General features: G+C 38.1%; 1 pseudogene; it reads left to right on the top strand.

The window, feature by feature from the left end:
• Positions 1-1829: 1829 nt before the first annotated feature.
• LOC119053241 (reticulon-3-like) lies at positions 1830-2668 on the top strand (annotated as a pseudogene).
• The last annotated feature ends 2815 nt before the right edge of the window (positions 2669-5483 follow it).

Below are 5483 nucleotides of genomic sequence, written 5' to 3'. Positions count from 1 at the left end.
TTCATGCAAAATAAAACATGTGCGTGTCCTCCCATTTTCTTTTAAACTTCATCCTTGGAGTTCCACCACGAGGAGAAAGACACATGAATTCCAAGTTGATTCTCTGGTTGTTAGGATGCAGACATGGAAATTCAGCTAGTAATAAACTGGAAAAGGTAATGGGGGAGAAAAAATATTCAACTCACTCTAGCTACAAAAATTATAAAAGAGTTGGGAATAAACTTAATAAAAAAAGCCAAAAACTTCTGTTAAAAAACTATAAAATTTTACTGAAAAAACATAAAAGAAGACCTGAAAAAAATAAAAACTACCAAGGGAAAAGTAGACATAATAAAGATATCAGTTCTTCATAAATTAATCTGGAAATTCTTTGCCTGAATCAAAATCCAACAGTTTTTATAGATTCGAACAAATTAATGCTAGATCAGGAAGACTAAGTGTACAAGACTAGAATTCAAAACATTTTTGAAAGAGAAAACCAACAAAGAGGGTCTTGCTAAAAATTCCTTAGTTTAAATAAACAGGACTTGAATGATACAATTTCACTCTTGCTATTGAAAAGTAGGAAAACATACTAGAGTTTAATGCATATACTAGTAGAATTAAAATTGAGTCATTTAGTCCTGGCTGGCATGGCTCAGTGGGTTGAGCATGGCCTGCGAACTAAAAGGTCACCAGTTTGATTACTGGTCAGGGCACATGCCTGGGTTGAGGCCAGGTCCCTAGTTGGAGGCGTGTGAAAGGCACCCAATCTATATATCTCTTGCACATTGATATTTCTCTCCCTCTCTTTTTCCCTCCTTTCCCCTCTCTCTAAAAAGTAAATAAATAAAATCTTTTTAAAAAAAAACCTCACGACCTTATACTAAACATGAGTCATTTAAAAAAAAATAGGACTAGCCCTGGCCTGTGTGGCTCAGTAGGTTGGAGCGTTGTTCCATGGAGCAAAGGGTCAAAAGTTCCATCCCCAGTCAGGGTACATACCTAATCGTTTTCTCTCTCTCTCTCTGTCCTTCCTCTCTTTCTAAAAACAATGAAAAAAAATGTCCTCAGGTGAGTATAAAAATATATTAAAATATTAAAATTGGAATTATAACATTGTTTAAATAGCTCCCCTTAAAAATAGGGCTGTAGAAGATAAAAACCAGGAAAATGTCATAGAGATAGCAATGGACAGAAAACCAATAACCACAAAGACTTTATGGATATGGCAGATAGAGTGCAAACTTCCACTCCATCTGTCAAAAACTCTCTTGAACTGATAGAAATTATATGCTTTTTAAATGAGCTTTCCCTTTTTTAAAAAGATCTTATTTATTTATTTTTAGAGAGGGGAAGGGAGGGAGAAAGACGGAGAGAAACATCAATGTGTGGTTGCCTCTCATGCACCTCCTATTGGGGACCTGGCCTGCAACCCAGGCATGTGACCTGGACTGGGAATGGAATCAGTGACCCTTTGGTTCGAAGGCCAGCATTCAATCTACTGAAGCACACCAGCCAGGGTGAAACTGTGTATTTTTTTTAGGAGAGCAAATCCAACATGACAATGGAAAATGAGAAGACTATAACACACATCCCAGAAGTTTAGAACATCCCTAATGATACCACATGCACACACAACCCCCCAAATTTGTTTCAAACACTACAGAATATTTCCTAAAGTTGCTTATGATTTATGCCCCTCAAGAAAAAAAAACAACAACAACCCAAGGCCCTGGCCAGTGTGGTTCAGTTTGTTGGAGCATTGTTCCAGAACTGAAGGGTTGCAGGTTTGATTCCCAGTGAGGATACATACCTGGGTTGAGGGTTCAGTCCCCAGTCTGGCACGTATGATCCCTGGTCAGTCTGGAAGCATATTGGAGGTAACTAATTGATGCTTCTCTCTGGCATCGACGTTTCTCTCTTTCCCATCCTCTACCTCTTCCTCTCTTTAAAAAAAAAAACAATGAAAAAAATATCTTTGGTTGAGGATAAATAAAAATTTCAGGTCCTACCTGGAACCTGGCCTGGAGACCCAGCCAGGACCCACCCTTACTGGTCACATCTGAGAGGGTTTTGGTGTTTACTACTGGCTGGGGCCATAGGGCTACCAACAGAGGTCCACTGAAATCCATACTGTGTTACATCTGTCTCAATATAACACTATCAAGTGCATGATCTGATTTTCTGGTGAAATGTGAGGAAGACTGGGTTTGTGTTTGGCACCAGGCTGATGGTGCTGCTTTCACTGGCAGCTTTCAGTGTCATCAGTGGTGTTTCTTACCCCATCCTGGCTTTTCTCTCTATCGTCATCAGCTTCAGGGTCTACGAGTCTGTCATCCAGGCTGTATGAAAGTCAGAAGAAGGCCATCCATTCAAAGCCTACTTGGGTGTAGATATTACTCCCTTCTCAGAAACTTTTCATAATTATGTGAATGCTGCCATGGTGCACATCAACAGGACCCGGAAACTCATTATTCTCTTTCTGGTAGAAGATCTGACTAACTCCTTGAAACTAGCTGTCCTCATGTGGCTGATGACCTATATTGGTGCTGTTTTCAAGGAAATCACCCTTCTGATTCTTGCTGAATTGCTCATTTTCAGTGTTCCAATTGTCTATGAGAAGTACCAGACCCAGACTGATCACTACATTGGCATCACCTACAATCAGACCAAGCCAATTGTTTAAAAAATCCAAGCAGTCCTGGAGAGTTTGACTCATTTGGTTGGGTGGGCATCATTCCACAAATCAAAAGGTTGCTGGTTTGATTCCTGGTCAGGGCATATGCCTAAGATGCATGATCAGTCCCCAATTGGAGTGTGGACAGAAGGCACCCAATCCATGTTTATCTCTTACATCGATGTTTTTCTCCCTCCATTTTGCTCTCTCTAAAACGAATGAATGAATGAATGAATGAATAAATAAATAAATATTTTTTTAAGAAGTCCAAGCAAACCTACCTAAAATCAGAAAGAAAAAGGCAGAATAAGTACATGGAAACCAGAAATGCCATGTTTACTATGACTTTATTTAATAGTTATAAATTTGTTATTTGTACTATGAAGGAACATGCACAGTGTCAGCTTGAGCCTGCCTTCCAATCTTATTGTTTTTTTTTAATTTGCTGTTTTCTCCTCCTCTCCCTGTACCTGCAGTATCAAGCACAATATTGTTGCGCTAAAAAAAAATGACCTGATACCTTAGAACCCAAAAGAATAAAGGCAGAATCAGTTTAACAGGATAAATCAATACCTTAATGGTGGTGGAGCTTTTATGTGTATCTCGAAAGGGGAAAGATTAGAGTTAAAGGAGAAAATGAAAGACAAAACACATCTCTTGGGCTCCTCTATTTAATTTTCAAGGACTAGTCTTACATACTTTCTTATAATAATTTTCCCCTAATTTTTAAGTGAAGAAATAATGGTTCATTTATGAAGAAATTATCTGGGGACAAGAAAGATTCCTTCCCATAGGTTTGCATGGTTTGCATGGTTTGATCCCATCTTCCTGCCCCACAAGGTGAACAGCTACTCCTCATATTTCTCTTCTTTGCTTATAGGTATAACTTTCAACTCTATGAATAACTTACAGGGGATAGTAATAATTCCTGGTTCCCAGAATGCCATCTGATAGCCAAGAATGGAAACAGAAAGTGGGACTAGAGAAGGAATCGACAGGAGTACTGCTGTGATCACTGCTCCCCCTCTGCTTGTCCCTGCAAAAGGAAAAGCTCCGCCATTTAGAAGGTGGTGTCTGTGTCATTTTGGACACGAGTTCTGAGCTTTATTTGGAGAAATCACTCCTGAATGTGCTTTCCTCTCTCTTCCCTACCTGCCTCACCTTAAGGTAAATAAATATGGTTGTATTTTTCTTATTATGAAATAAATGTCTGTAGTCACTATACAGTGATGTAAACTTGTTAGAGTGAAAAAGAATCTTCAGGTGGGCTCAAAAAAGTAAAAACAATCTCAGTAATATCTGAAATGTAGAAATCTTGCAGTTCAGTTTCTGGCAACAATACAAGAAAATTAAAACTTAGGAACCAAAGAATGGATGAAAGTAAAACAAAACAAAACAACACAAAAAAACCCCCTCTTCATTTGGAAGTTTTAAAATAGGCTTCAAAGTAACTTTTTGGTTAAAGAAGAAACAAAAACTAATATAAACTCTTCAGAAACGACCAACAGTGAGAGTCCTACATAGTAAAACCTATGCTTTGTGGACAAAGAGATCATCTAGAAAAAATAATATCCTTAAATACATTTATTAGAGATAGGAAGATAGATGAGAATGAATTGATTCTGGTATATCATGCTTGCACTCCTGAGCAGTGCACACACACACAGACGTACACCCAGGGTTTTACTTCTTTACACTGACTAGCTCACTACAAGAAAAGTATTGAGGAACAGAAAGGAATGAACCCATCAAAATGAACATAATGCAGTGAGCATGGAAGGTCATCCTTAATGGACAGATTTCAACATATTTTCAAAAGCAGATGGGAATTAGTTAATGAATAAAATAAGCAGGAAAAAATCCAGCCTAGAATATTTGAGAAGGAAACTACTGAGGAGGTGGGAGCCAGTTTGCCAGATATAACACCAGAGAGTAGGCTCAGAATCAACAGGCATATGGTAGAAGGCAATAGAATTAAAAGGGACTGAACACTTGGCAATTGATTGAAGGCCCAATACAGAATGACTACATCAGTTGGAACCTCCTCTCCCCCAACAGACAGCTGAACTGGCAGCTGGTGCAGGCCTGCAGCAAAAATACCTGACGGTTCTCTAAAGAAATTGAATGAAATGTCTGTAGAGAGTTAGGGCTTCCAGCATGGATGTTGGCAACCCCTGAACAATTTTCTCCTCATCCTAGCATTTGTGGGATGTGAACTCTGTTCCTCAGCTACCTGCCCTACACAGAACAGTCAAAGCAAAAAAAAAAAGTAACCTATTGGCCCTAAAGCAGATTAAATCCACAATAGATACCCAGCCCTTCTTTATTAAATATAAACTAATCACTAAGGATCATCAGAAATCTGGATAAGGCCTTCGATATTAAAAGTAGTCCCATATAACCTATAGGGGAAAAATGAACTTTGAGGAATACCAGAAAACACAGGCAACATATGGAAAATTTTAAATTTAATTAGCTTCTTCAGAGAACTAACAGAAAATAATGCAGCCACAGGACAAGAACAGAATATTATGTAAAAAGAGTAGAGAACAGGAAAGAATTATGGGAAGCTATTGAAATTCAAATTTTAATAGAAATACTAAAATGTAAAACTAAAGAAGTTTCCCAAAAAACAGAACTAAACAATAATATGAGAAAAATATGAGAGAAAATATTAGGACTTTTTAAAGTGATCTAAGGGTCTTCCGGCCAAGATGGAGGCATAGGTGGAAATACTGTACCTCCTCACACAACCAAATTTAAAGACAACAAAGATTTAGGAACAAAAATACAACCAAAACAGACAGAAAATTGAACCGTATGG

The sequence above is a fragment of the Artibeus jamaicensis genome, unplaced genomic scaffold (genome assembly GCF_021234435.1).
Source record: "Artibeus jamaicensis isolate MK-2021 breed Jamaican fruit bat unplaced genomic scaffold, CSHL_Jam_final contig_1417, whole genome shotgun sequence".
Lineage (NCBI taxonomy): Eukaryota > Metazoa > Chordata > Mammalia > Chiroptera > Phyllostomidae > Artibeus > Artibeus jamaicensis.
This window is presented reverse-complemented; position numbering and strand designations above follow the sequence as displayed.